At 42.2% G+C, this 11,060-nt stretch overlaps 1 long non-coding RNA gene across 1 annotated transcript; it reads right to left on the bottom strand.

Moving 5' to 3' along the window:
• Nucleotides 1-761: 761 nt before the first annotated feature.
• On the bottom strand, nt 762-10,021 carry LOC131895302 (uncharacterized). Its single transcript, XR_009375142.1, has 3 exons — nt 9,955-10,021; nt 8,434-8,722; nt 762-899 (listed from the first exon to the last, which is right to left on the bottom strand). It is a non-coding gene; the product is annotated as an uncharacterized LOC131895302 (long non-coding RNA).
• Between the last annotated feature and the right edge of the window lie 1,039 nt (nt 10,022-11,060).

Here is an 11,060-nt window from a genome sequence, read left to right as displayed (position 1 = left end):
GCTCCTCTGTGCTTGTCTTTGTTATCAAAAAGCCACTTCCTTCTCTCTCTCTCTCTCTCTCTTTTTTTTTTTTTTTTTTTTTTTTTTTAGTTTTTCGAGACAGGGTTTCTCTGTGTAGCTTTGCGCCTTTCCTGGAATTCGCTTTGTAGCCCAGGCTGGCCTCGAACTCACAGAGATCTGCCTGGCTCTGCCTCCCGAGTGCCGAGATTAAAGGCGTGCGCTACCACCGTCTGGCTGCCACTTCCTTCTCTAAGGGTAGCTAGGGCAGGAGCAAATGCCCCTGTATTCAAGTTGCTGATCTATAATTGGTTTTCCTGTTGGAACTCTTGGTTCATTATTCTGCCTAAGTGAAGCTATAGGGAGTTGGGTGGAGTCATGGCTCGTGCGTGTAATCCCAACAGTGTGGAGGCTGAGGCCACAAGATGCTGACTTGAAGGCCAGTGTAGGTTTTACAGTGAGACCTCACTGCAAAAACAATACAAAACAAAAACCCAAACCAAAACAGAAAAACCCAACAAATCAGCAACAGTAAAGCACAAAACTAAATTTAGTTAATTTAGAAGAAAAGTCACAAGATCTAGACTTCCATGTTTTTTCAGAGAAGGCTTTAAAACAGGAAACTGAAAAAAAAAGAAGGGGACGGTTATTTATCTAGCTTGTGGGTTCAGAAGTTGTTTCAGTTAGTTTGGACAGACTGTCTCAGAACGTTGCTGCCTCAATGGCCATTGTCTATTTGTTCGTAATCACACGAGTCAGCGGTCCATTCCGGCTCAGCTGACTCTCATCATCTGTCACCTCAGGTCTCACAGTGGCCAGAGTGGTGACGTCGTAGACATTTTACAGATAGCTGTGACCGTTCCTTCCATCCTGTCCCCTCTTGCACTGCGATGTTGCCATTTCTGTGCAAAACAGAAGAGATCATTTCTCATTACTATTTGTTGTTGCTTGGGGTTTTTAGGTTTTGAGCCTGAGTTCTGCTATCTCGCCCAGGCTGGATTTGAACTCTCAATTCCTTTGTGTCTCTGTGTCAGCCTTCTGTGTAGCTATGACGAGATACGTAAGACCACGTTGGGCTTTTATCATTCCTGTGTGTTTGGATTTAACTCAGTGACATTTTCCCCTCAGTGGGACATTAACAAACAGGACACGGCAGCCATTTGTTAAGTTTTTGCGCAATGGAACTTATTTTCTTGCTTCTGTGAAGCCGGGGATCACCTGTGCAATATACTTCACTCTGTCTCCTAGAGCATGGGGACCCATGTGTTCTGTTCGGGCTGAGACTGGAGATGTGAATGAGGTCATCTTAGCTCTACAGCTGTGTCAACTTGATCCAGACCCAAAGAACTAAGCACCATTGGTGCCACAAGCCACTTCATATTCATGTTTGCTGGCTTGTTTAAACTATTACGTGTATGGTCTGTTCGTTAAGTCACATAGTACAACCATTTCAACAGTTATTTTTGTTTCTGTGTGCTTTAGGAATTTGGATGATCCAAATAGCTTTTGTTCTACAAAATGGTGTTTGCTTGTTTTTGTTTTTGTTTTTGTTTTTTGTGAAAGGGTTTCTCTGTGTGGCCCTGGCTGTTCTGGGTCATGCTCTGTAGACAAGGTTGGCTTCGAACTCACAAAGATTTGCCTGCCTCTGCCTCCTGAGTGCTGGGATTAAAGGCACAAAATGGTGTTCTCGATGTATGGTTCATAGTTTAGGAAACTGTTCTTGCTCATGAGCTCCACTGACCAGGAAGCTTATCAATGGAAGGAAGTCTGGAACATATGCTGGTGCCCCAGATTCTTAGAGGATTGCTCAGTGAGTGCTCTTGTCCCTCTAACAGCAAGGGGACCTTCAAAAGTCCAGTGGCAGCTGTGACATTCCCAAGAGGAGGAAAGCCAAGCTGGTAAGTAAAAGTGATGGGGCTCAGGAATGAGAGAAAGCCTTTTGTATGTCCCTCTTGAGACAGGTCTTTGTGAACTGAGACCAGAGAAATCATTTCACTTTTCCTGCCTGAGAAGATTAGTGGTTTACAACGTTAGGTTGTAATTAATTAATTAAGTCAGTGTCTTCAGAAAAAAAAAATAAAAAACAAAACCAAAAAACTCTATTGTACTTTCAACAGATGTGGGCCCATATAAACTACCATTCCATACAAATCCAAGACACACTGGCTTTCTACCATTGCCTGGGGATGGAGACCCCAGCCCAGTTTGGAAACACTCATTTTTCTCCTAGGTTCCTTGCTATGGACTCCATGCTCTTTGGATGGGTGGCCTCTGGGTGTGTGTTGTCAGAAGTGGGCCTGCCCGAGCTCTTCAGTGCTGATTTTTACAACCACAAAGTCCCCATGCGCCCCCATCATTGAGCACCGTTAACAAATGCTCGCCTTCTACTTCATCTACAATGCCATAACGCTGGTGGCATTTTAGACGTTTAGTGTACACAAAATATAAGCAGGCACAGTACACTTAGGAATTGGAGATTTAAAGGATTGGCCAATTTTCAGATAAAGCCACGAGCTGGTGAAATCACTTTCCTGCAGACATTTCAACTGGTGAGAGAGCAAGCTGTTGTTAGAGATGGGAGTGAGGGAGAGAAAACAGCAGAACACAGCTAATGTAAGGAAAGGATAAAAGTTCCCGGGGTCGGGGAAGAACTTCAAAACGGCATGCAGATTACAAAGAAAAGGGAGAGGTTGTCAAACACAAATCCTTTGCTTTCTTGTTTTCTCTCTTCCTTCCTTCTTTCCTTTTTTGTTTTTTGGTTTGGTTTTTCGAGACAGGGTTTCTCTGTGTAACAGAGTCCTGGCTGTCCTAGAACTTGCTTTGTAGACCAGGCTGGCCTCGAACTCACAGAGAATCACCTGCCTCTGCCTCCCAAGTACTGGGATTAAAGGCATGTGCCACCACCGCCCAGCTCCTTCCTTCTTTCTTTCCTTCTGTCCTTCTCTCTCTTTGTTTCTCTCTTTCTTTCTTCCTTTCTTTCTTCTCTCTCTGTTTCTCTCTTTCTTTCTTTCCCTCCCTCCCTTCCCGCCTCTCTCTCTCTCTCTCTCTCTCTCTCTCTCTCTCTCTCTCTCTCTCCCTCTCTTTCTTTCTTTCTTTCTTTCTTTCTTTCTTTCTTTCTTTCTTTCTTTCTTTCTTTCTTTCTTCTTTTTTGTGTAGTGCTGGGGATCGCACTAAGGGCCTGCCTATGCACAGTTGGCAGTATCCCAAGCCCTATGGGCTACTCTTGACTTCAGGAGTTGAAGACAATTGCCACTACGGTTATCATTGCCTTCCTCCTTCTCTTCCTTCTCCCTCTCCTTTCTACGGTCTCCTTCTCAAATTCCACCAAGCTGGAGTTCTGAGAACAGTTTAGGGGGATTCTGACATACCTACATACTTTCTAAAATATGTTCTAATATTTGTTTCTTAAAATGCTTAGTATGAAAGAGATAACTAATCAAATCAGTTTGAGAAATATTTATACATGAAATCTCACTTTTCATTACCGTGGACACTAGCATAGTATTTTGAAGACTTTAAAAACTATCACAGTGGAGAAATAATTCTCTCTTTTAAGAATATAATACTTGCCTATCCTATTTAGATATAGCAACCTTCATGAAATGATTTAACATCATGTATAAATGATGTCACTTTAGAAGTACTGAGTTGGCTGGCTGTAGCTGGAGTTTTCCTGCCTGGCCCACAGTCAGGGCAAATCTCTTTCACCTGCCAGTCCCACAGCCTCTCAGACCCGACCAAGTAAACACAGAGACTTATGTTGCTTTCAAACTGTATGGCCGTGGCAGGCTTCTTGCTAACTGTTCTTATAGCTTAAATTAATCCATTTCCTTTAATCTATACCTTGCCACATGGCTCGTGGCTTACCGGCATCTTCACAAGCTGTTTCTCATCGTGGCGGCTGGCAGTGTCTCTCTGACTCAGCCTTCCACTTCCCAGCTTTATTCTCTTGCCCCGCCTATACTTCCTGCCTAGCCAACGGCCAATCAGTGTTTTATTGATTAATTAGCAACACATTTGCCATACATCCCACAGCAGCTGGCTCAATTTAACCAATAACTATATATATATGTGTGTGTGTGTGTGTGTGTGTGTGTGTGTGTGTATGTGTGTGTATACTAGGCATCTTGGGTACATAGAGCCCACTAGATATGGTAGAATAGGACATATAAAACTTATACAGAATTGTATTATATAAAATAGGAAAAAGTAAAGAGCAAATCAATAAGGTGCTTTCATTGAAGGTTTAAAAAACCACTCAAAGCAGCTTAAGTGGTGAGAAGATGGCTAGCTTATGTAATTGGGAAGTTCAAGGTTAGGTAAGCCTTGCTGAGCTTGTTCTGTCTGGGCTCTGGTTCTACTTCCATATCAATCTTTTGGTTATGCTCTTCCCTGGATGTCAACGTCATCCCCAAGTTGGCTTCCTTCCCTAGAACAAAATACATACCTTGGCAACATGAGCCATGGAATGCTTAGTTTTCAAACGCTGAAGGAGAATGTGCTTCTGCACTGTCCTAGTTCTAAGATTTGGGATGATTAAAGCTTGCTTAAACCAGCCTATGGGGGCAAGAAGATTTCAAATGTCTGTTGGCTAGGCTCGGTTTACTTAGACTCAGTCAAAACGGATGAAATCATCCTTATGGTATAGATCCTGATCCAGGCTCAATATTGTTGGAATCTTTGGAATCTTTGGTTGCCAACATGTGTTGGAGAGGGTAAAACAATGTTGTAGGGAAATAACTGAAAAAGTCTGTTACAGAAGGCTCATAAAGAATGTGTTGAAGCTCAGTGAATCCAGTTAATAGGCTCTATTTGTTAAAAATTTGAGGGGGATAGCCTTCAAGCTGGTTGTAAAGAGCATGCATTGGCCTTGGATATGAGGGAGAGGAAGAGAAAAAGGCATTGGCAGGGGAGGAAACAGCCATGAGTCAAGAGGCAAAACATGAGCGAGAGTGAATGGAGAGCTCTTAAGCAAACAGACCCATTTGGACCGAGTAGTCATAACAAAGTTCTATGGTAAAATGCAATCCTCATTGCAAATCCTTCAAAAATGAGGTTTTGAAATATAACCCATTAGTAAACTGGGAACTCCCTGTTCTCTTGGAGATAGTGGGAAGCCCTATTACCATTAGTAATGTTTGTGTTCCAAGAGAAGTACAGTTGGTATGTCCATGAAAACTCGTCAGAGAAAAATGGCTGGCTTGACTGAAAAAAAAAAAAAAAAAAAACACAAAAAAAACCCCAAAAAACTAGCTTAGTGGGCTGACCAGTGACACGTTTTAGAGCAAAATATTTGTTGGCAGAAGTTGAAAAAAAAAAAAGATTTCTTTTCTCTGAGGACTTATTTTATTGCAGATTATATATTATTAATCTATAGAGCAATTTAGATTAGAGATAAAACACGATTTTACAGAGTTGAGTCTTCCTGTGTGGCTCATCACTTTATTGAGCAACTAAGAAAGATTATCAAGTTCTTTTTGTTTGTTTGTTTTGAGACAAGGTTTCTCTCTGTAGTCCTGGCTGTCCTGGAACTTACTCTGTAGACCAGGCTTGGCCTTGAACTTACGCCTGCCTCTGCCTCTGCCAAGTGCTGGGGATCAAAGGCGTGCGCCGCCACCTGACTTCATGTTCTTAATTTAATATAAACCTCCTGGATAAAGTTTCATCATTATAAATAACGTCCATCAATAGTGTGTATTAAAAAGGAAGAGGGAGGAATAGGAGGAGGAGGAAGTGGAGGAGGAGGAGGAGGAGGAAGAGGAGGAGGAGGAGGAGGAGGAGACATATATGGTAGAACCACATGGTGGCTACCAGTTGATAGCAGGAACCAGAACAATAAAGAGTAGCTCTCATGTATTTTGAGTCTTTAAAAAAAATGGCTCCCTTGCTGTCTGTGCTGGAGCACATCTTTAGTCCCAGCACTCGGGAGGCAGAGGCAGGTGGATTTCTGAGTTGGAAGCCAGCCTGGTCTACAGATCGAGTTCCAGGACAGCTAGAGAAATCTTGTTTTGAAAAAACCAAAAAACCAAAAACAACAACAACAAAATGAACCCCCAAAACGTCTCCCTCACATTGTGTTTCCATTTTTAATTTGCATCTCCTCCATCCCCAACTCTAGACCACTTTCCATTTAGACCCTGTATTGGTCCTTGTCGCTCCCTTGACAAACGTTTGTAGTTCTCTCTATAAAGCTCCAAGTTCCAAGCTTTGGTCTTGTTCGCTCTGCTTCTGCCACTGGCTGGTTCTGAATATGTAATTATTTCTAGGTGGAAAGAAGCGGATTAACAGAGCTTGCCCTAATTGCTTGTTTTTGTAGAGTTGTTAAGAAGGATTTGGGCTCCAGAAACACAGGGTGTAGCCAGACAGAAGGCAGCCCCAGGAGTTCAAAAGTCTTGTAATCTTTGGCTCCACAGGCCTATAAAATGGAAGTGTTGACTGAATGCAAACAGCCTGCAGCCTGAGAGGCCCAGGTCCCAGGAAGGATTGAGGCCCCTTGGTCATTTGAAAAGGCAGGGGTTTCATAATGACCCTGACTAACCTGTTAATGTTAACCCTTTTTCATGAATGCCGGATCCAAAGCTGCCTGCCACACAACAAAGCTTTTCTTAGCTCTCAGGTTCCTGGAATTCAAGACTAAATGAGGTTTCTTGCAAAGACCCTGCATGAAAGAAGCAAATTAAGAATTTGAAGGGATGATGATGCAATAATAACACACTCTTGTTTCCTGGTATCCCTCTGGAGGTAATGGTTAGAGGCTCATATTTATGAGCAAGATTGAGTTCAATGCTAAAACATTATTACAGGCAAGTAAGAGCAGAGGGCTCTTCTGGGAAAGTGCAGTGGTCGGTCACCTTCTCACCTGGAAGGCTCTAGGGTTACTGGAGGTTATAAGGTTTAATGAGTATGGGAAGTTCTGCTGGGTGAGAGGGCATTTTTAAAATGAAGCTGGAAATGCTTTTAAGTGACGGACTTCACAACAAATCGTGTTTCCCAGCACTCCACGGGGTCCTTATCCATTTCCTGGGTATCTTCAAAGAGAAGACGAGTTGAAAAGCATGAACTATATGCTCTACATGATTGATCAGTGAAATAAAATACAGAAATGTCAAGATGCAACAGAACAGCACATGAATGCTGTTTAGGAGAGGATGCGGTTGAGAAAACAATAGACAAAGACTTAAAAATGATTTTTAGCTGGACAGAAACAGGTAGGGATTAACGGAATTACCTCTATTTTCTTTTTTTTTTCCTTCTAAGATGCACTTGGATGTATGTGTGTATGTCAGCAAGTGAATTTTCAATTATTTTAGGAGATTTATCTCAACTATCTTTGAAGGAATTGTAGGTAGAACTACTTTTTCTTCTTTCTTTCTTTCTTTTTTTTTTTTTTTTTTTTTTTCCCGAGACAGGGTTTCTCTGTGTAGCTTTGGAGCCTGTCCTGGAGCTCACTTTGTAGATCAGGCTGCACTTGAACTCACAAAGATTCGCCTGGCTCTGCCTCCCAGTGCTGGGATTGAAGGCGTGTGCCACCACTGCCCGGCTTGTGATCTTTTAAAACTAAGTAACTAGGGCTGGGCATGGTGGCACACACCTTTAATCCTAGCACTTGTGAGACAGAAGCAGATAGATCTCTATGAATTCGAGGCCAGCCTGGTCTACAGAGTGAGGTCCAGGTCAGCCTGGTCTACACAGCAAGGTCCAGGCCAGTCAGGGCTGTCACTACGATCCTTTCAAAAACAAACAAACATACAAACAAAAAAATTAGGAAACTAAAATCGCTTTTAGGTCCATATGAATGAAAATGGATACTTGTGGTAGTCTAAATTACTTCTGTTTTTTTTTTTCCCTCAGGAACAAACATTTGTGAGTCCATTGTATTTTCCAGGTGATTCTCTATTCAATGATATGATTGACAGAAACATCCCTTTGATTTTCTCTCTCTCTTTAATCTCTGGGGTAGAAATTCAAGACCCATCAAACAACTTGGGTCTCAAAAGTAGTTACTACCTCATTTTATTTGACAGAGACTTCACGATTTAATTTTAACTAAAACAATTGACTACCCTGCAAAGAATTATGTAGGGCTTTGCATATTTTGAGCTCCAGGTTGGGAGCTGCTTTTTCTCCAACTCCAGAGCATCAGCCTTTCAGAGAGAGAGGCAGGGTAAGAGGTTGAGTAAACTTTGTGGCTCACGTCATAGGACGATGAGATGGACATCACATTTAGCCTATAGCCTGTCTCTTCTGGGGGCTTCTACATATTTGTTGGAAAATGTAAAATACAATTCTAGTATGTCTTAAAATCATTCCAACTTGACAGCCTTTTAGGTTATATTCAACTTCTCATGAATAGAGCTATCTAAAGACTTAGTTTCCATTGTCTCTCATCCAAGAGATAACGCCGAGTTAGGGAGCTTGGAGGTGAGTGTCGCTTACCCTTGTATATAGGCAGAGGGCACGGTTCGAGAGTCTTCAGATGTGGTATCTTCTGGGCTCCAAGGTTATGGCCATTAGGTCCCTCATCGCCGTCTTATCTCCTGGCTTTCGAAGTATATGAACCTACAGTTGTTCCTTGGTTCAGACAATGCTACCAGTGTGGTTGTTTTGATGTCTTTGGCACGTCCTCATCTGCCACTGAATTCTGGTGTTCCCCTCAGTGTCAGCTGTAGACTCCTCACGCTTTGTCCAGGTGGTTGGGCTGCCAGTGGGCATGCTACATTTTCCTCTGAATTCAGACAACAGAAAAACACAGGTGCCTTAGAAACCCTAAACCTCAAGACTTCTTGGCCAATCCCCATGGAACTAAGTCGCTCAGAATAGCTGAGTTTCAGCTCGTATTCTTTAACAGACACTCTAACCTGGGATATTTGATCTTGTGGAGATTTCATCTACGAACCCACTTCCTCATTTACATGGTGGAAACCAAGGTAGATGAATTTCGGAGGGAGATCTCTCCTGTCCCCTCCCCTCCCTCCCCTCCCCTCCCCTCCCCTCCCCTCCCCTCCCCTCCCCTCCCCTCCCCTCCCTCCCCCTCCTCTTCTCTCCCCTCTCCTCCCCTCTCCTCCTCTCCATTTTGTGTCCAGGAAAGAAAAAATACAGATTCCTGTTCACCTCCTTTATGGTGCATCTTTTGTCCACAAAAGAGGTACCGTAATGATGGAACAGGTTCCTGTCTCACATCACCACAGAACCATGTGACCTGAGTCTTTCAGACTCGACTCTCCATACATTAAAGGAAAGAAAAAAGTGGTCAGGAAGTATTTAGTGCTGTAGTGAAATGTGCAAAGCTCCTGTCTGGTACGTAATCTTACTTTCTTTTTCAGAAGCTAATTATTTCTTACAACACCTTAAATTTTCTCTGCAAAAAAACTCTCATGGGCAATGTCACTGTCAGCTGTGACATATCTCTGGGATTTGAGGGAGTCCCGGGCAGCCAAGTTGAAGCATTTTGATTTGTACTTTCTTTCTTTGACCTCTTTGCTGAAGATATATATTATCTATTTTTAATTTTAATTTTTAAATAACTCAAGCATTATAAAACACTGCAAGAGTAACAAAGAACTCAAAATACACACCACATCAGCATTTTTTCCCTTTGCTTCCCTGTTCTGTGTATATTTATATGTATTTTTTTTTGCTTCCTTTTATTGAAAATAGATTTTTGAGAATTTATTTTAACGTATCCTGATTGTGATTTTTCCTTCTCCTTACTCCTTCCACCTTCTCCCCATCTCCCCTCTCATCTGGATCCATTCCTTTTTCTGTCTCTCCTTAGAAAGCAAACAGGCTGCCAGGGGATTATAATATAATATAATATAATATGATATGATATGATATGATATGATATGATATAATATAATATAATATAATATAACAAAAACTAGCACAGTGGAATTGGACAAAACAAACAAACAAGGAAAAGAGCCCAAGAAAAGGCACAAGAAAACAGACACCCACTTGTCACACACTCAGGAGTCCTATAAAAACACCAAACTGGAAACCATAATATATACACAAAGGATCTGTAGGGAAAAAGAGAGAAGGAAAACAATATATAAACAAAATGAAAATTAAAAATAAATAATAAGATAAAAAAAAAGAAGGAAGAGCCCCAACGCGACATTAGGAGACAAGAACCCTCCAATGATGCTGACTTTGTTTTCTCTTGGCCGTCTAGTGCATGGAATGTAGACCATCTTTAAGACTAGTTTGCTTCCCCAGTGAGACTCCCTTGGAGGAAACTAAATTTTCATTGGCAAATGGTTATCAATTAGAGATTGCTTCTGGGTTAGGGATGGAGACATGTGTTCATTTCTTTTTTGGGAGGGGGGCGTGTTTCAAGACAGGGTTTCTCTGTGTAGTTTTGGAGCCTATCCTGGAACTTGCTCTGTAGACCAGGCTGGCCTTGAACTCACAGAGATTTGCCTGCCTCTGCCTCCTGAGTGCTGGGACTAAAGGCATGCGCCACCACCACCTGGCTTATGTGTCCATTTCTTTTAGCTCTAGGACCCCGTGCGGGCCCTGTGTGTATTCCTTTAGTCCCTGTGAGTTTGGATATTTGTCTGTCTTTTTGATTCAGAGGGTCTTGTTTCCTTGGTATTCCCAATCACCTCCTGCTCTTACACTCTTTCTACCCCCTCCTCTGTCAGGTTCTGTAAGCCCTGAGGGGATACATTTGATAGAGATGTCCCTTCTAAGGCTGAGTGTTGCAAGGTCTCTCACTCTCTGCATATTGTCTGGTTTAGGGTCTGTATTTGTCCCTATTGACTGCAGGAGGAAGCTTCTCTCATGATGGCTGAGCAAAGGCATTGATCTATGAACACAGCAGATTGTCTGTAGGAGTCATTTTATTGCTGTGTCTTTGTGTTTTTTGTTTTTCTTTTAGATCAGTAGTATTTGGTTCCATCTCGTGGAGTGGGCCTTCAGTCAAATCAGTTATTAGTTGCTTACTCCCATACATATTGTACCATTATTGCCCTAACGTATCTTGCAGGCAAAACACCATTGCATATCAAAGCATTTGTGGCTGGGTTGGCGATTACATTTTTCTTTTGGTAGCATGC

Source organism: Peromyscus eremicus, chromosome 18 (assembly GCF_949786415.1).
Source record: "Peromyscus eremicus chromosome 18, PerEre_H2_v1, whole genome shotgun sequence".
NCBI classification, from domain to species: domain Eukaryota; kingdom Metazoa; phylum Chordata; class Mammalia; order Rodentia; family Cricetidae; genus Peromyscus; species Peromyscus eremicus.
This window is presented reverse-complemented; position numbering and strand designations above follow the sequence as displayed.